The sequence below is a fragment of the Diabrotica virgifera genome, chromosome 5 (assembly GCF_917563875.1).
Source record: "Diabrotica virgifera virgifera chromosome 5, PGI_DIABVI_V3a".
Classification (NCBI taxonomy): domain Eukaryota; kingdom Metazoa; phylum Arthropoda; class Insecta; order Coleoptera; family Chrysomelidae; genus Diabrotica; species Diabrotica virgifera.
Window position 1 is genome coordinate 57,886,252 of NC_065447.1, and position 21,795 is coordinate 57,908,046.

Below are 21,795 nucleotides of genomic sequence, written 5' to 3' on the forward strand. Positions count from 1 at the left end.
GTCGGATATAATTACACAACACGGTGACAAATATATCGAGTGGAAAATGTTATACCTACATATTTTATTATCTTACTACAGAGGAAAACAATTCATAGACACAAAAATTATAATAAATAATACATTTACTAAAAACACTAATATATTCTTTTAATGACTTATTTGCGCTGATACAGATACATACATACCTATCTTGAAAGATTAGCAACTACATACTGTCTGTGTGCGCATGCGCGCAGTATTATGAAATTTTACTCTCAATCGCGCCTAAACAAGTATAACTTCAAAAGGAAACAAAAAAGAAAATCTAGTAAGTTGACGGTCTCAAAGAGAAAATCGAGAAATGTCACGGTCAGCAAAAAACTTGTGGAAGTGAAGTTTTATCGGTTTCGAAGACTAAATCGCATCAGATGACAATAAGCGCAAGGTATCACCGTTGAACCTGTTAGTGCTAAAGAAAAAATATTTACTCTTCCAGAAAAAATGTTGGGGCTAAATGACGGGACGATTTTTTTACTCTATCCGACAACGAAGAAAAAGGAAAAATATTGTTTGTGTTTTCAAGTTCCATCGGCAAGGAAGCTTTAGCAGCACGGACTTCTTCGTAGATGGGACGTTTAAAAGTTGCAGCAAACAATTTAAACAGATTTATACAATTCATGCTAACATTGGTAGTACAACGCAAAAAACTAATATAATACCTACAAAATTCGTAAGACGCATGAAAAATTGTTCAATATTCTCAAGGACGTTAAACGAAATTAAAAAAGAGTATCCATCGATTTTGAACAAGCTGCCATTGCTACCCTTAAAAATGTGTTTCCGTCGATTAGTATCAGTGGTTGTAACTTCCACTTTAATCAGTGCCTTTGGCGGAAAATGCAAGAACTGACTAGTAACGGAATATAGAGAGAATATAGAGAAAGTGAATTAATTACGATAAGGCTACGGAGGTGTGCTGCTTTAGCTTATCTTTCAACTGAAAGCATATAAGATGTCTGGCATGTATTCAAGAAGATAGATCTGATAATTCCAAGTTTGTGCAATTTTACGATTATTTTGTGGAGCAGAGGTTAGATTCACATATCACATACCACACTAAACGATTGGAACTGTTATCGTAGAAGACATAGAACGAATAATTCTGTGGAGGGGTGGAATAATAAATTAAATAAATTAATAAAAAATAATACACCTATCCGCTGTGAGCTCGTAGGTAGAGGGGATATTTAAAAGTTCGTGAGCGCCAGTAGTGACAAGTAGTGAACGTTTGCTGGAAATCTGACATAAACGTCAAAGTGATTAATTTAAAACATTGAAATTAAAAACATTAATAGGAAATAATATTAGTTGGCCAAAGCTGTGGCATATATTTTTACCTTAAATATACTTATTTACGTTTTAAATATTACAATTTAGTTTTTTTACATTTAAATATAATTAATTTATTAATCTAAGCGCCATCTACACGATAATTGTCAAAGTATCAGAAGTAGGAAAGTACGTCAAAATAATAAGCAATATCTTACAAAAATAATCTAATTACTTCTTTACATTGTAAATATTACACGATAAGAATTAAACAATAAATTTTAAACAATTATTTGCTATTATTCGCAATAATTTTCTCATTAAATTTCCGGCAAAAGTTGCACTAGTAATCCGCTAGTTGGCGATACCAGCGAAGCTCATAGCGAATAATCAAAGAACTGGTCAAAATATTAAAACAATCAGAACAAAAAACGGAACGAATTAAATCTCGATGGAGGTAAAAGGAGCAAAACGAAATATATACAGTAGTTCGGATGCAAGGATTGAAAAGACATTATTTTTGAAAATACGAAACACCTGAAGAGATGTTTAAAAACAATTGCTTGTACTACTAAGTTTGAATAAAAATATTACTAGATACGAAAAAAAAACAAAATCGAAAAAAAAATATAAAAAATTACCTGAGGATCTAATCTATGTCCGCAAGTGACCCCAAAGTGTTGTCCACAAATGCTCCGTCCGCAAGTGCGCCGATACATAGATTCTTAAGCACCGGTGATTGGTGGATTTTAGAGCTGTTGACTGGCTCATCTGTCTGTTATTTTGAGATTTTGTATGTATAGATTTTGTATATATAATAACGATAGAGAGTATGTATGTACCTGAACATCATCGGAGTATATAGGGCAGAAAATAGCCAGCCTCACACAACTAGAGAAACATTTTATGACGAATTACAACAATTAGTAAACCAAGTCAGAGGAAAGATAATAATACTGGGAATTTAAAAGTTTGAATAGACAACCAAGTAATACCAGAAATTAAGCAAAATATAACGATAATATCAAAAACGAAAATAGAGAACTGATGCTAGACTTCTGCACGACTAACGATCTTAGAATAAGCAACACTTTTTTGGCCACAAAAACCAACAAAAATATACAAATACATGTATCTTCTTCTTGTGGTGCTTTCTCCTTTAGTGGAGGTTAGCGACTACACTGGCAAATCTGTCTCAGTCCAATGCGGCTCTAAATCAAGGCCGGTCCAGTCTCTAATATTTCTAAGCCATGAAATCTGGCGCCTACCGTGACCCCGTTTTCCTTCAATCTTACCCTGGATGATCAGTTGCGCGAGTCGGTACTTTTCGTTTCTCATTATGTGGCCCAGGTAGTCTGACTTTAATGATTTTTAGCAGTTCCCTATCTGTACCTATTCTCCTCAGAACATCTTCGTTGGTGGTGTGGGTTGTCCAAGGTATTTTCAAGATTCTTCTATAAAGCCAGAGTTCAAAGGCTTCTAACTTGTTCATCAGTGTTGTGTTGAGTGTCCAGGCCTCCGTTCCATACAAAAGTATTGACCACACATAGCAATGCAGACAACGACATCTAAGGCTGATATTAATGCTACTGTTACAAAATACATGTACATATACATGTATACACATGTAAATACATGTCATATACATGTAAATACATGTATATGACCACATAACACCCGTGGACAAAAATATATAGCCAGGTATTATGTAAAATAAGAATCACCATAAAGTACATCACGCTTAAGAAAGCAGCACCAACACAAACAACCGTCAGAGTCGAAGGACTAAATACAGAAAGCACGGATTATTTACACAGAAAAATAATATCAGAAAAGAGTGCTGAGAATGCAATATTAGAAAAGTATAACATCGATGAAAGCTGTGGAAAACCGAAAAATAACAAATAACGCAGCAAAAGAAGAATTAGGAAAAAGGAAAGTAACGAGCACGAGAAAGTCTTTGTACAATACAGAACAAAATAAGCACAATAGGCATACAACCATTACAAATTAATCAGAAACGACACGAATAGGTACTTTAGTCAGACAAATAAAAAGGGAACATTGGCAGAGTTTCTCAAAACAGATGGAACACGACTTCTATGGAACGCAAAGAGAGTTATGGAAAATGATCAGAGGACAAAGAAAAGGGATGAAAGAACTAACAAAAACATAATTCCACGCTAAAATGTATTTCTTTATTACTCCCTGCTTTTGATGTTATTTGGACTCCCAAGTATAAGAAGCTTTCAGTTGATTTTAAATTCCCATTTAAATGTGTAGTTTTTTTAGTTTTTCTCTTGTAACTAAGTACTCAATTTAAGTCCCACTTGGTGTAATCTTCCAGTTTTCAAAGCATATAGTCTATGTTGTTCTGAAGCTATTTCCTTGTGGCATTTTTATGATTAATTATTTATATGATTATTATATAATTATATAATTATTTAAACATGTTACAAGTCAGAATTTGGTATTATTTTTTGAGAGTAAATTAATGTAAGACCAAATACTTACGATGTCGGGATAGTATCACAGGTTTTTCCTGGTTTTCCCTTGTGATTTACTATGAAGTCTCTAACGCGAGAATTTTACTGTCGTTGCATTTGGTTGTCTTTTTAAAGACATATCACATGCTATAATTTTTTATGACGGATATTCTTGAGTTGGGGTTAATTTCATGTAATCGAATGAACTATCTTTCAGTAAGTCGTCCCAGGAACGCAACTCATAAATATTGGCAATATCATTTTAAAGTCTTCTACTTTAAAATGTATAATATATGTCTGAATTGCCAATATAAATGAGTGAGATTAAATAAATTATTAGAAGAATTTTTTTTGCTTAGCAACAACACTTTAGTTTATTTTAGTAATATTTTGTATTTTGACAACGGCACCCGATTTGGGCGTCGAAACGTTAATAAAATTATTTTTTTCATTTTAATTGTGGCTTATTTCCCATATAAATAATTAATCATAAAAATGCCACAAGGAAATAGCTTCAGAACAACATTAAGAAACCGGTATGGGCCTATCGTGTGTCAAAATTTTAGGAAATTGGAAACCTTCTACGAGAAACTGGCACATTGTCAAAATTCAATAAAATTTTTAAGAAGATGTAGAAATAACAACATAATACCAAAGGGCTTGAGGTTACGGCCAGCATACTCAAGCAGAAGACTCCAAAATATTCTACATAGAGCCAGTTTGTCGATGATCCGGGAAAGGTTGCAATTTCACAGGTCAAATTTATTTTTTATCGAACAAGACATCGTAAGTATTGAAGATTTACTTTTCGGAATGATATCAAATTCTGATTTTGATCGAATTATTTTTAGTTTACACATAATTTATGAAAATTCATATCAGAAACAAAGAAATATACATTTAAATAAATTTAATAATCTTTTAGAACAAAATAGTTTACATACTTTTGATAACCTAAATAGAAATAATGACATATTAGCGACAGTTGTCAATCTATCAAATAGACATTTAAATGCAACGGAAAATTTGGTATTGTCAAAAGGTTTAAACTATGCTGTTACTCATCCATCTATTCCAAAATTAGACATAATCAGCTCAGTGGAGAAAATATCCCAGTGTCTACCAACTCATGAAAAAGAACAATATAGGGTACTATGTAAACTTGAATTGGAAAAGTCTAATCAAATTGAACAGAACATCAGCAAAGAGGAAATGAAAGCTTTAAAAACTTTAAGAAATGATGACTCCATAACAATCCTACCAGCGGATAAAGGCAATGCAACTGTAATAATGAATAAAATACAATATGAGGACAAAATTACAGATCTAATTACAAATGGACCTTATAGCAAATTAACGAAGGATCCAACGAAGACACTGGAAAACAAAATATATAGAGCTTTATTCAAATTTAAAAATGATCTAACATACTATCAAAGAAAATTAATGACACCTCACTACAGTAAGACACCACATTTTTATGGAGTACCGAAAATTCATAAAGCGAACATACCACTTAGACCCATTTGTAGTACCATCAATTCTCCTTGTAGTGAACTATCAAAATTCTTATTAAACATTCTAAAACCATTTGCTAATAATGATGACACTTTTATAAAAAATACAAAACATTTTTTAAACAAATTATCAACTATTGAATTTAATCCAAATAATATTTTAGTAAGTTTTGACATAAACAGTTTATTTACAAATGTACCATTAGATAAAACTTTAAACATAATCAAAACGAAATTAGAGAATGATAATACATTGGCAACTAGGACAAGACTAAATGTATCAGCTATAATGGAGTTATTGACATTATGTACCCATAATACCTATTTTCAACTAAACAATGAATTCTATAAACAAAATTTTGGTCTAGCAATGGGCTCTTCTTTATCTCCATTATTGGCTAATATATTTATGGAGGATTTCGAAACTAATATTATTTCTAAACAAAATTTAAAACCCACAGTATGGTGGAGATATGTAGATGATGTGTTTTCAATATGGCCTCATGGATCAGAATTGTTGGATACATTCCTGAATATTATAAACGATCAAGAAGAGACAATAAAATTTACAATGGAAAAGGAATACAATAACAGCCTACCTTTCCTAGATGTTTTGATCTCAAAGAAGGATATTGGATATGAGACTCAAGTGTATAGAAAACCAACACACACCAACAGATATCTCAATTACAAGTCAAATCACAACATCAACGTTAAAAAGGGAATCATTAAATCCTTATATGATAGAGCCAAAATTACTTGTTCTAACGAAAATTCCTTTTTAGCAGAAAAACAATTGTTAACATCTGTTTTATTAAAAAATGATTATCCTTTATCGTTTATAAATAAGGAATTGTCAAGATTGGATCGAATGGAACAGAACAACTTAGAACGGGATCCTACAACATTCACCAGAAATAATACGAGGAAAATATCAATACCATATATAAAAGGACTATCCGAGAAACTTAAAACAATAGGAAATAAATTCAACATTTCAACAACATTCAAAACAACAAACACATTGAGATCTATTCTATCTAAAACTAAACCTAACAATGATCAAGAAAGAACAAAAAATTGCATTTATAAAATACCTTGTGAATGCGAACAATTTTATTTAGGTGAGACATCAAGACCATTAGACGTTAGAATAAGTGAACATCAATCTTATATTAAAAATAGAGAATTTGAGAGATCTCAAATATGTCAACACGCATGGGATAATGAACATAGAGTTCAGTGGAGAGATTCAAGTATAGTCCTGAAAGAATCAGATAGTAAAAAGAGAAAAATCAAAGAAGCGGCTCTAATTATGCTAAATGAAACCAATTGTGTCGCAAATTCCTCGGTAGAATGCAGTAGGATGTGGTTACCCATACTGAAAGAGGAAGTCAATAGAAAGAAAATACCAAGATTAGTAAGTCAATAATATCGAGCTAGTACATATTTTATATTTTAGTATTACTTATATATCTAGTATTATTAATATTATTTATAATTAAACATGTTACAAGTCAGAATTTGGTATTATTTTTTGAGAGTAAATTAATGTAAGACCAAATACTTACGATGTCGGGATAGTATCACAGGTTTTTCCTGGTTTTCCCTTGTGATTTACTATGAAGTCTCTAACGCGAGAATTTTACTGTCATTGCATTTGGTTGTCTTTTTAAAGACATATCACATGCTATAATTTTTTATGACGGATATTCTTGAGTTGGGGTTAATTTCATGTAATCGAATGAACTATCTTTCAGTAAGTCGTCCCAGGAACGCAACTCATAAATATTGGCAATATCATTTTAAAGTCTTCTACTTTAAAATGTATAATATATGTCTGAATTGCCAATATAAATGAGTGAGATTAAATAAATTATTAGAAGAATTTTTTTTGCTTAGCAACAACACTTTAGTTTATTTTAGTAATATTTTGTATTTTGACAACGGCACCCGATTTGGGCGTCGAAACGTTAATAAAATTATTTTTTTCATTTTAATTGTGGCTTATTTCCCATATAAATAATTAATCATATAGTCTATGTTTCTTCCGTCTTCAGCTACAAATGTCGTCAAAGAAGTGTATCTTGTACAATTTCTTGTCTTGAGTTGGGATGCCCATATTGTAGCTCTTTCTTCTCCACATGCAGAGTCCCTAATTTAGATATTTTGAAAAGTGTAGGTACTATGCAGCCGTCTTGCTTTAGACCCTTACTATTAGGAATTTCTTTAGTTAATTTGATTCCAGTTTAAATGTTTACCGTCATATTTTTGTACAGCTATTGTACTACTTTCATACCTATATTTTTTGGTTATTCCTTGGTTTCCATTGCTATCCAGAGCATTGAAAATGGTACACTATAGAATGCGTTTGTCAGATCTATAAAGACTATATCAGTTAAAAGGTTCTGGGCTAACCTATTCTCAATAACATATTTTGGAGAAAATATGCTCTCTATAAAGGACCTGCAAAGCCATTTTGCTCTTCTACATATTATCTCAGCTATTTTTCAATTTTATTTCTTACTATTTTTCCATATAGTCGTAGCCCTGGGTTGTTTGAACAATTTTTTCTATCTCCTTTTCTGTAGATGTTGTTAATATATGTATATGCTTTTGTCTACTTCGTTGGTAAGTCATGGCTTTTGTAGAATGAGGTGACAACATTTGCTAGTAACCCCTGTAATACTAGTGCGCTGTGTTTTTGTAATTCGTTCAGTATACCGTGTGATCCACAGGCTTTTTGGTTTCTTATTGCATCTTCGAATTCCTATACTGTTATTTCACCATTTTCGGCGTATTCTACTTCATTTGTTGTGATGATATTTGTAAATTGCTGTCTTGTTTCAGTCAGAAGTTGTGAATAATGTTCGATCCAAGATGTTTCTTCTGTTAAATATATTCTATTTATTTTTGCTTTTTATTCTCAGGATTTTATACCGTTTCCCACGCTTCTCTTGATAAAGAGATCTGAGACATCACTTTTGCCATAAAATAAACGAAAGCCATTTTGTTATAATGGCAACATGAGTCTTCGCCGCATCCACTATGGCCCTCCATCTTGTACGATATTGCGCTTCCATTTCCTATTATTGTATCACAATCCTTGATAAATCAACTTTAAATAATACTTCTGACTTTATCTGGGACCCCCTACAGATTTTCTACCGACTAGTTCCTCACTGCCTTTAACACTTTGTCTTCGTCTGGTCTTATTACATGACCTGCCCATCTTAATCGGTTAGCTTCTACGTCTGGCGATGTTTTCAGTACCATGCAGCCACCACAATAAACAAAAAGAAAACAAATAACATGGTAATCAGCAAGAGGGGTAAAAAATCGTAACAGTGATTCAGATAAAAAATGAAGATATCGAACAAGTAAACAAAATGAAATACTTAGGAGTCTGGATTACGAAAGATCTAAATCCGAAATCAGAAATTCGATCAAGAATAGAGCAATCAAGAGCAGCCTTTTTGAAGATGAGGAAATTTCTGAGTAACCAAAGACTCAATCTGCAAATCCGATATCGGATGGTAAAATGTTATATCCACTCTATTCTTCTTTATGGTGTCGAAGCCTGTAGTTTTAATGTTGACTTCATGAGAAAGCTGACAGCTTTTGAAATGCGGCTTTTTAAAAGAAATTTGAAAATACCATGGACCAATCATATTACGAACGAAATGGTGTTGCACAGAATGGAAAGATGCAGAACTTTTGACCACCATTAAAAGGCGAGAGAAATATTTGGGGCACATATTTAGAAATGATAAGTACGAGTTGCTGCAACTGATTATGAAGGGTAAAATCGAAGAAAAAAGGGGTCCTGGTAGACGACAAATATCCTGACTGAAAAACATTCGAGACTGGACCGAGTGAAACACACAGACGCTTTTCAGAAAAGCAGAAGATAGAGACGAATTTGCAATAGTTATAGCCAAACTTCATTAGTGGAGTCGGCACTAGAAGAAGAAGAAAGTCACCAATTTAGCATTTCGGCGCCTTCTCCACTGTCAATTCACCTCTTTGTGGACCAAATATCATTCTGAGTGCCTTCCTTTTAAGTAGTGTTGCCCAAATGCAAGACCAAGACGAGACTTAGACAGTCTTGGTCTTGCGCCAATACACCTGGTCTTGGTCTTGGCATTGCGCTCTCGGTCTTGGTCTTGCAGCAAGAGTCTTACAAAAAAGTCTCGCTGTTACCCATTAGCCTATTGCTATTTATTAAGTGTTAATTTATATCTTAGAACAACATATAATCCAGAAAGCCACTGCGCATCCGCTAGGAAAAATATTCTAATTCGGATTTTTTGCACAATCTTACTCAAAAAAGACTCCTTTTAACTAATTTGCATGTTGCCAGGACCAAAAGGAGGTCAAAAATTTTTTAAACGTTTTTTTTGTTTTTTTCCTAAAATTATGTTTTTTGCATGGAAAAAAGTTTTTTTAGATTTGTTGGATCATTCCAAACAGAAAAGATCTTTAGTAACTTTTCTCTAAAAATGATAGTTTTTGACATATAAGTGATTAAAAGTTGAAAAATTGCGAAATCGGCCATTTTTAACCCTCAAAAACTATGTGAAAAACTGAAAATTTGAATGTTGCCAAGGTAGGTAGATATTCTTTAAACATCGATTGATGAAATCCCGAAGAGTTTTTTGCAATATAATATTCAAAACTCCTTTGTTTTTTAATTGCTAATCAAGCGTGCGCGACACTATTTTCCACCGACAGTATGGTGCAAATGAAAGGAATAAATGCGTTATTTCGTAAACCGGCGACTATAAGGAAAAAACGCGAAACAGGTCGATTTTTATTTTTAAGTTATGATATTGTGGCATATATGGTATACTAGTGACGTCATCCGTCTGGGCGTGATGACGTAATCGATGATTTTTTTAAATGAGAATAGGGATCGTGTGGTACCTCATTTGAAAGGTTCTTCAATTCTCTATCCAGTAATGTAAACATTTACATAATTATTTATACAGGGTGTCCTTCTACTTCTTTTTTTGTCAAATAATTTAATTTAATAAAAACTTTTTGGACACCCTATATAAATAATTATGTAAATGTTTATATTACTGAATAGAGGATTGAAGAACCTTTCAAATGAGCTAGCACACGACCCCTATTCTCATTTAAAAAAATCATCGATTACGTCATCACGTCCAGACGGATGACGTCACTAGTATACCATATTACGCCACAATATCATAACTTAAAAATAAAAATCGACCTGTTTCGGGATTTTTCCTTAAAGTCGCCGGTTTACGAAATAACGAATTTATTCCTTTCATTTGCACAATACTGTCGATGGAAAATAGTGTCGCGCACGCTTAATTAGCAATTAAAAAACAAAGGAGATTTGAATATTGTATTGCAAAAAACTTTTCTGGATTTCATCAATCGATATTTAAAGAATATCTACCTACTTTGACAACATTAAAATTTACAGTTTTTCACATAGTTTTTGAGGGTTAAAAATGGCCGATTCCGCAATTTTTCAACTTTTAATCGCTTATATGTCAAAAACTATCATTTTTAGAGAAAAGTCACTAAAAACCTTTTCTGTTTGGAATGATCCAAAAAACCTAAAAAAACTTTTTTCCATGCAAAAAAAATAATTTAAAAAAAAAAAACAAAAAAAAAAAAACGTTTAAAAAATTTTTGACCACCTTTTGGTCCTGGCAACATGCAAATTTGTTAAAAGGGGTCCTTTTTGAGTAAGATTGTGCAAAAAATCCGAATCAGAATATTTTTCCTAGCGGATGCGTAGTGGCTTTCTGGACTAATACAGTGCACAGATACTAAAGGTGCCGCTGGGGGATGGCCTCTACTCGCAGTATCATAGTCGGTGTATGAAAAAGAAAGTATTCGAAACAATGAAATAACAAGTTTGATATTATTTGTTATTTCATTATTTCGAATACTTTCTCTCTCATACACCGACTATATGTCATTTATTATACAACTGACATTGGGTAAGGTGTGAACCCACGATGTAAGCGATCCGTGCCTATGCTCTAAACTCTAACTAACTGAGCTATATACCATGGCCCACGGGAGTCAGTCTGTTTCTTTAGTAAACGTTTGCATTTAATAAGCTTACACGTGCTAAAACATAGTTAAAATACAAAAAAAAACAAATTAATGATACAGTGTGTCTGCGTAACTTGGAACCATATGGGAAACTTTTTTAATATCAATTTAACGAAAAAAAGTCATTCTTTATAAAGTGCTCTGCATAGTCTAAAACCTAAGATGCAATCATCAGATATCAAATTTTGTCAACAGTATACGAGGTATGTCAAAAAATATGAATTTCGCTCAAGAGCAAACTACCTTTATATTTCAAAATATCAAAAAATTTTATTATGAAAATTTATTTGTAATTAAAAACCAGATTTAAGTATGCAATAACAGCCTTCTACTTTAAAAAAAAATTTCTGAAATTTTACTAAATTACCGATTCCGAACATCATTTTTATTTATTAGACATGTAATAACTCTTTTATTAATAATTTTAGGAAAAAAAGTTATTCTTCATAAAAATCTGTGCATGGCCTAAACCTCAAGATGCAACCATCAGTTATCCAAGTTTGTTAATTTTATATGAGGTGTGTCAAATAATATGAATTTAGAAAGAATTTAAAGAAGGGTAGTCAGAGTTATTTGTTATTAATTTGCCTCATTAATTTTAAATAACACTAATACTACAATGTTTAAAGTACAGTTGAACCCCGGTAAGTCGGCCTCCGATAACCCGGAAGTCCGGCTAACCCGAACCGATTTTTATAAGACAAAACAAATTTTTTTTTAGTTTGACTGAGTTCTTTACCAAGAAATGAACAATACTTTATACAACTGTACGCAATTTATATGTATTTGATGTTTTTGAAATTATAATGGAGTTTATCTGTAAGTATACCGTATTTTATTAATCTTTACCATATTCTTCGGCTAACCCGGATTTTCGATAACCCGGATCGCCCGCGGTCTCGATTAATCCGACTTATCGAGGTTCCACTGTAATTTAAAAAAGCATGAAAATAGAGACTTTATCTTTAAGTTTAAAATGCGAGAGTGTCAATGAGTCAATTTTGTGTAACTATTCGCGGTGTGCAAGTACTTGGAAGGGATACGCGAAACGATCGTGCGCGAATAGCGGAGAAAAATTGCAACTTTCTTAAATAATTCATATTGTCAATTGAAATTGTCAAACTGACGTACATTTCATACCTACTGTCATTTAAGAAGAAAAATTATATATTGCTCCACAATATTGATATGATAGGCAATTATTATATAAAGGTAAATTTAATTAATTGTACTTTGCTTGCAGTACTGAATTTTAATAACTAATTTTATTTACTACATACAATTATTTACGTTTCAATGACATAACCTAAATCTTCTTTTTTCTTCTTATTATTTTTTTTACTATGGACTTGACAATTATCCAGTAACCAGGACCATATGATTGGCCAATATAATTAAAAGTGCGAATAAAAGTGCAGATCGTAGAAACCAGGTGTCGCTTTTCCGAACTTGCACGGTCCCAATAAGGGCCAATTTCTCATATCGAGTTCAACTCCAGTTTAACCTGAACTTTTAGTGAACGCCAGTTTAAAGGCAAAATCGTCTTTCTCAATTCACGTTCAACCGATGCATGGCAGTTTAAACTTGAACGATGCTTGAACGCTCGAATTCGGCCGTTCAAAAATTTCAGAACCCAGTTCAGAGATTTCATGGATTACGCATGCGTTGTATTAACACGAAACGCTGTTGTCATAATATAAATATAACATATTTTATTATATTAAGCCTAACGATAAAAGATAACATTATTTTTGTTTTTATAACATTTATTTATAATTATTAAAATGACTATTTGACTATAAATGCTTAAATTTAACTTTATTCAAAAACAGTATAAAAAAGGTAGTTCAAAATGGCGACAGATTTTTACCTTTTGCCATCTATTGGCATTTCTCGAAAGCTGTAAAACGTGCACTACTGACATAAGCGTGCAATGGGAAATGCATTCCAAACAAAACCGAAGTTCACCGGTGAACCTGGTTCAACTGAACCATAGATTACCGCAGGTATGAGAAATCGATCCTTACTGTGGATCCACTGTAAAACAGTTAAAAAGTAATATAACATGTTTCGTGATTAACAACGCGACAAGTGTCGGTGTGATAAACGCCGAAAGAATTGCATATCAAAGAAATAAACTTATTGTTCATTATGTTAATAGAAATATAATGTTGTTTGATAGTTAGTCGAAAATAGGCGGGATTTTTCAGCAAGTTTTAGCACAAATGATGTTTAGTCTATAAAATAATTTAGACCGATAAGATTTGTGGTATTATATTTTTTATTTAGGAAAAATCGTTAGAATACAACAACCCGGCATTCTTATGTTTTGTGGACCTTAAGAAGGCATTTGACAGGGTAAAATTAAAGGACGTTATCCATCTATTGTACGCAAGAGAGGAACCTCTAGGAATAATTAAAACGATCGAAAATATCTACCAGAACAACACAATAAAAGTAAAAGTAGATGAAGAACTAACTGACCCAATTGAAGCTGGCAATGGGATAAGACAGGGAGATTCCTTGAGTCCTCTGTTATTCAACCTGATCATGGACGAAATAATAAAAAAAGTAAGAACAAAAAAAGGATACCAAATGGGAGAAAAACAACTTAAGATAATCTGCTATGCAGACGACGCAATACTAATCTCTGAAAGTGAAGATGATTTACAACGTATGCTGCACGAATTTAATATAACCGCTAGAAAATTTAACATGTTAATTTCCCAAAAAAAGACTAAATGTATGGTTATAACAGCAGATCTAATAAGGTGTAAATTAGAGCTGGAGGGTCAAATAATAGAACAAGTCATGGAGTTTAAATATCTAGGCATCACACTATGCAGCTACGGAAAGCTCGAAACAGAAGTGGAAGATCAGGTGAATAAAGCAAACAGAGCCGCAGGTTGCCTGAATGAAACAATATGGAGAAATAAAAACATCGGAAAACAAGTGAAAGGCAGAATTTACAAAACAGTCATCAGACCAATAATGACATACGCAGCAGAAACACGACCTGATACAGAAAGGACAAAAAGAATGCTAGAAACAGCAGAGATGAAAACATTGCGAAACATCGATGGTAAGACGCTGTGGGATAGAGCTAGATGTGCAAATATACGAAGGAGATGCAAGGTGGACAACATTACTAACTGGGTGAAAAGAGTAGAATGAAACGACCACGTAAGCCGAATGACAACAAATAGAGTAGTAAGGACGGCGAGAGACGGTTCCCCAATAGGAAGACGATCAGTGGGAAGACCACGAAAAAGATGGAATGACAACTTACTGGAGGCACATTGAAAAACAGACAGAGTAATGTCTATATAAAAAGAAGAAGAAGAAGATATTTTTTATCAGCTAAGGTAAGATGCCATATTATATTTTTAAAACGTTTCGATAGTAGTTACTGCTGGGAAAGAATGTACAAAACGTTTTATTTTTATATTGTATACTTATGACCTCTGAGTATGTATTAAATGTGTCAAGTATTCTTTAAATGGATATTTTGATTCGCTATGTATGCGGTATTGTTCGTAATGCGCATAAGTCCAATTTTCCAAATTTTTGTTACATATTTTTTTGCGTCTCATAGAGTCTCTATACATCTAAGCATATACCCGAACTACTATACTCCCTAAAACGACACTTGGTCCTAACTGCAAGACGCAAGAGTCTCGCAGGATTAGTCTTGTGCTTGCTCAAATCTTGCAGTGTCAGTCTTGGTCTTGGTCTTGCGAAAATGCAAGAACAAGACCAAGACTGCAAGACCAAGACCGATTTTGGGCAACACTACTTTCAAGTACCAGCAGCTTATTTATTTCCTGTTAATCCTCACATGACATCTACATCTCTAAGACACTAACAATGGAAATTTACGTTATTTCATTTGTTAAACCGTTGCGCGTTGGTTAAATTTAATAACGTAACGAGTGTCACAGGGTTCAAAGTCATATAACTCAAAATAAATTTTGCAATTAACGTAATTATCAAAAGTACATAATCCACTTATAGAACGTAACTTGCTTATTTATAGATATAATTTTGCAACGCAGCAATAATATGTACCTACTCGACACTATATCAAAGGTTATGGATTCTGATATCGGTCAAGAACGTTATGGACCAAGAGCTAGCAACGTCGAAAAAAAAGTATTTTAAGACAACTGGTTCTTTAATATATTATTCCCTATGCTTCCTCGAACACCGTACCGGCCATCTGGCTACTGATACAGGTTGCGTTCATTACTGCGCAGCACACTTGTACAGGTAAATATATCGAATTTAAAATTATTGTAAGACGAAAAATTTTTTTGTCATACTTTTTAAACATTATTAGAAATATGAACTATAATTGCCAGACATTTCTGTGGTTTAAAAAGTAATGACAAAAAAATTGTTCGTCCTAAAATAATTTAAATTCAATATACAGGGTGATTGATGAGTGTGATAAAGCTCAGTAGATCCGTTATAGTAATAGATAGCAATAAAAGTTAATAACAAAAATTGTAGCCAACTTTCAGCTTTACATCACGAAATTATTTAGAATGTTACAGGGTGTTCGTTAACATAGCGACAGACCAAACTTATGTTCTTTTTAAATGGAACATCCTATATTTTATTTTATATTCGAAATTCTCTTAACTTCCTCATCACAAAAATATAAAGGTTTGTTATATTATATAGGGCTTTTATAAAGTTATAACCAATTTTTTATGAAAATCGTAACAAGTTCAGTTCCCTGTATAAATAAAAATAAACACAACAGCAATGGTTTATTAGTGCCATATTTTTTTGTTGATTGTGAAAATTTTTAAGAATAGTTGATATTATATCGAATACAGGGTGAGTCAAAACGCAAGTACATTCTTTTCTCAGAAATTTTAAATTGAACACCCTGCATTTTATATCACCATCGAAAAGTATCATTACCGTACTTTAATTTTTGTATAATATTCCCTATGCCTAAATTTGTTAGTTTTCGAGATATTTTCATTTTTCAGAGCAAGTTATTAATTAGGGCTTTCTATTTAAAATTACTGAAAAAGAATATACTTGCGTTTTGACTCACTCTGTACTAGATATAAAGAACATTAATAATATCAACCATTTTCATAAATTTTGACAATCAACAAAAAAATATGGGACCAATAAACCACTGCTGTTGTGCTTATTTTTATTTATACAGGGAGCTGAACTTATTACAATTTTCATCGAACATTGGTTATAACTTTGTAAATACCCTATATAACATAACAAACCTTTATATTTTTGTGATGGGAAAGGTAAGAAGATTTTGAATATAAAATAAAATATGGGGTGTTTCATTTAAAAAAACAAAAGTTTGACCTGCCACTATGTTATCGAACACCCTGTAACATTCTAACTAATTTTGTAATGTGAAGCTCAAAGTTGCCTACAATTTTTGTTATTAACTTTTATTGCTATCTATTACTATAGCGGATCTACTAAGCTTTATCACACTAATCAATCACCCTGATTTTGTATTTACCTGTACAGGTGTGCTGCGCAGTAATGAACGCAACCTGTATCAGCAGCCAGATGGCCGGTACGGTGTTCGAGGAAGCATAGGGAACAATATATTTCAGCTGTCTTAAAATACTTTCTCGAAAACGTTGCTAGCTCTTAGACCATTACTGGACTTATCTTTTGACACTGTCGATTTCGCAACTTTGGGTTTCAAAATATTTACATTTTCGGCTAATACGCACTTAAGAAAAATACAAAGTTACGAAAACTATTACATGCCTGTCAAAATCATATGGTTGGTGAGAGTGCTTAATTCAACAACCAATATAATGAATCTAATTAATTAATCGTAGGTATTTAAGCGGCATTTATTTAGATTATTGTAATTGCAACACTCAGTGTAATCAACGTAGTTAATCATGGGTTACTAAGGTGCATCAAAATACAAAAAAGGAAGTGGAAACATTAAAGTGACCAGTACCTAGGTATACTCTTTATTCAGGGCCCTAACCAACTTAAATTAATTTACGAATAGCGAATTAGACCCCACCTTAGGGAAAAATCTTTAAAAAAAATCAAAAATATATTTTTTGATAAAATACAGACAATAAAAAAAATATAGCTGCATAAAAAAAGTTATACGATTTTTTCGAAAAAAAAAATGTATTTTTAGGTCACCGAAAAAAAAAAATAAAACAAAAAAAATTACGTTTTAAGAGGTAGTGAAGGGGGAGGGGTGGTAAGCTAACATTGTGTTTAGTTTTATTATTTAATCACATAGAACGTAAAAAAATGTAAACATTGAATTCTGGCAGTGAGCATTTTACCTATCCTAACAGGGGATACCCTTCCTCACTTTCAAATGTCTCACCTCTAATACCATCTGTGAGTTACATGCTCTCATTCGTCACCTATTTTGTCATTCTATTTGTTTTAATAACGGAGGAGTTATATTCGCGAACAGACAGACGGACGGACAGACAGGCGTAAAACCGAAAGTATATATTTGTTTTCGTCTTGCTAAGGCGTGTCGAATAATATATCGTTTGTACTATTTCCGCGACTTTAACACAGTACGTCCGGTTGAAACTGTAAAACCAGAATTCCTAAGTCAAATTTCTCACTTTTAATACCATCCTTGGGTTATAAGTTTCATTCGATACGTCATTTGTCACAAGAAGTATTTATTTACAGAAAAAGACGTCCACAGGTCCACGACATGAAGAATTAGGTACCTACCGAAAAAGGATGCAGTTCAAAAGAAGATGGTGCAGTAATGGAACATCACAAGAAATCTGAAGAGGCTAAAGTACCTTAAGAGAATCAAATGTAAATATTAAAGCTAATAAATGTTTTTATTTTTATTATTTTATTCATTTGTTATTCTATCTGGTCTAATGACAGAGGAGTTGTGATTACAAAGTCTCTAGGACATTTTTTTTTCATTAATTATTTATATGGGAAATTTTTTTTTTTTTTTTTTTTTTTTTTTCACCCATTTTTTTTTCAAAATGGGTGAGTACATTAATAATAAATACTCCTTAATTACCTTAACCTTCCGCAACTAACATAAGTGTTCTGAACATTAAAGCAAACAAAAAATAAAAACCTTATTTTGTCAAAGGTATATATATTTAAAATCCCTAAAAAGGGCTGTATCACAAAACGTTTTCGGAATCAATATTCGGGCCACCAAAGCCACCAAAATGTACGGGCAAAAACCCTTAAATTGATTTTAAACAGTTGGGGTTACATTATATTATCTGATTTTGAAAGATGTTTAAAATATTTCCAGATTAACCCCTGGCATCACATGACATCAACCATATTGGTTGGAAAAGTGAAGGTATAACCTTACATAGCAGAGTTTAGGTGACAACTCAGTTGTAAGGTTATACCTTCACTTTTCCAACCAATATTGTTGATATCATGTGATGTCAGGGGTTAATCTGGAAATATTTTAAACATCTTTCAAAATCAGATAATATAATGTAACCCCAACTGTTTAAAATTAATTTAAGGGTTTTTAACCCGTACATTTTGGTGGCTTAAAGCATGTAACAGTGTTAGCATGTAACCTGTGATAACACTGATGATGGAATATTGATTCCGAAAACGCTTTGTGATACAGCCCTTTTTAGGGATTTTAAATACATATACCTTTTACAAAATAAGGTTTTTATTTTTTGTGATTTATGGTATACAGCCAGTACAGGAATTTTTTTTCCACCTACCTCTACCGAAAGTATACTTTTCCGGGCCTGATTGTACTTTTGTAAAGCAAAGTTGTACTTTTCCTCCCTAGGGAGGAAAATATTTTTCCTCCCTAGGGAGGGAAAGTAAAAGTGACGTCATGGTATTTCATTCATGAAATATAACTTATTGACGCCCTGTACAATATCTATTTTCGATTACGTAAGTATCTATACATTTTAACGTATATTTATAAAACACCCTGTATTTTGCAGAATGGTAAAAAACAGTAAATTGTTATTTTGATTTAACAATGTTTACATTAATAATTTGACTTGTATTTGACAGTTGACAGTTATATTGTACCTACTTGTTAGTTTTAGTTTTAATAAATTTTGTTGGTTAGTTACATAAATAAATTAAGTAAAAATGAAAAATGACTTGTTATTAATTTGAGGAAGGTGGAAAAACCATATGTATAACATGGGAGTAAAGTGCCTTTTCCTCTCTTGAATGATTACTGTCCTCCGCTACGCGTCGGGCAGTAAACTTCATTCTCGGGGGGAAAAGAAGCACTTTTCTCCCTTGTTATACAAATAGCTATTTCCTTGTGATATTATTAAAGCTAACATCGGGTCTCAGAGACCGACATAAAAAATGTCTCCATTTACACACTTTCAAGCGTAGGATTGTGTTTACTAATTAGCAAAGTACTAAAGAAAATAAAACAATCACGTAACATCTGATTTGTCCAGGTTCGGTGCTTAGTCCATTGCACCAGGGCTCAGTGCTTAGTTCGTATTTATTCTCATTAGTTTTGGACCAGATAACAGCGAAACTACAGGGTAACATTCCATGGTGCTTAATGTATGCTGATGATGTCATGTTAGTAGGAAATAGTGAAAGAGACTTAGAACAAAAACTGGAACAGTGGACACGAGCTCTGGAGGAAAAAGGTTTAAAACTTAGTAGGACAAAAACAGAGTATTTGGAATGTTCATTTAAAGATGGAGTTACTACAAATAAAATGGTATCCTTGGATGGTGAACTGATTGTAAAAAGCAATAGTTTTAAGTACCTGGGATCGGTATTACAGAGTAATGGAGAAATAGATGGAGATGCATGCAGTAGAATTAGGGCTAGATGGATGAAGTGGAAGGAAGCGAGTGGTTGTTGTGTGACAGAAAAGTTCCAATGAAGCTGAAAGGAAAATTCTATAAAACAGCCATAAGACCGGCTATGATGTACGGAACTGAATGTTGGGCAGTGAAAAAGAAAGAGGAACAACGAATGCATGTGGCGGAAATGAGAATGCTTAGATGGATGAGTGGAGTGACAAAAAAGGATAAAATTAAAAATGAGTATATTAGGGGAAGTCTAGGTGTGGCACCAATTGATGCCAAAATGAGAGAGCATAGGTTGAGATGGTTTTGTCATGTTCAACGTCGAGACGCTAATCACCCAATACGAAGAATTGCTGAAGTACAGATTCCTGGAAGGAGTAGGAGAGGAAGACCAAAGAAAACGTGAGGGGAGACGATTAGGCAGGACATGTTGGTAAAGGGGATTAATATTGATATGACTCAAGATATAATTGTAAGGAGAAATGCAATTAGGGAAGCCGACCCCGCATAGGGATAAGGCAAAGCGAATGATGAATAACATCTGATTTGTCAAAAACAACCTCCATATTTCCATTGCTGTTTTATTGTACCTAGGTTCACTTTTTACTCCCGGCAATTGGGTTACTTAATTGTCAGCACTTGTTTGCACGGTCTTTCGTTAATCTAAGTATTTTTTTCATCGAGTAGATCATTAGTCCACCATGGGTCTCTGAACAAGATTTGCCGATAATTGCATAATTAGTTGACACTGAAAACTCAAACTTCAACACTAAAAAATAGGCACCTAAATCAGGCAGCTACTGATGGCGGCGAAGATTCATAACGAACGATTTGGATATAATCGTAAAAACTGTAAGTGGTCGGTCTAACAAACCCAATGTTAGTCACGGAATGTTAATGTCAACTTCTAATTCAACATAAGAATAATATTTAACAAAGGAAATTCTTGAACGGCGTCTGACATTAAAATAACGGTAAATTAGCTTTAGATAAATAACAAAACAATATAGACACAGACAGGCCCCCAAAAAGTGGATACTCTCCTTTAAAGGCAAACAATTCAAATGTTAAGATTTTTATTGTTTATGTTAATTTTGATCCTTATGTAAACAAATAGTACTCTTCGTGTTAACGGTAGATATCAAATCGACGCATATACTACACTGCTTCAAAAAATAACATGAATTAAGATTAAAATAGTACGAATAAATAAATAAATGAATCCATATTATCCTTGGTGACCTCACAACTTGAGAAAAGCTTTAACAATAGAGAGTTAATAGAGAGATATCGAAACCCTATTTAACATCGTCCTTTAATAAAAGATCCTTTATTTTGACATATACGCAAGCGCAGTATCGCGTCCTTTATTTTTGTCCTGTAATAAAATACAGGCCGCCCGTATTTAAGGAAAAATGGAGGACAAAAATCTTTTAATAAAGAATCCTTTATTTTGACGTAACGTGTCAAAAATGTGACAAATTTGTCAAATTATGTGAAGAAACGAGAAAAGAAAGGCGTCTAACTTCACTTATATTTATGTTTTTATCAACAAATAGAATTTTATAAGTT

The 21,795-nt window shown here is 32.8% G+C and overlaps 1 protein-coding gene and 1 long non-coding RNA gene across 4 annotated transcripts in view; one reads left to right on the forward strand and one right to left on the reverse strand.

Annotated features, from left to right (window-relative positions):
• Nucleotides 1-21,795, reverse strand: part of LOC114330483 (transducin beta-like protein 2) — a 517,566-nt gene that overhangs the window by 140,464 nt on the left and 355,307 nt on the right. The window lies entirely within an intron of this gene.
• On the forward strand, nt 17,181-18,270 carry LOC114330481 (uncharacterized). Its single transcript, XR_003652480.2, has 2 exons — nt 17,181-17,391; nt 18,101-18,270. It is a non-coding gene; the product is annotated as an uncharacterized LOC114330481 (long non-coding RNA).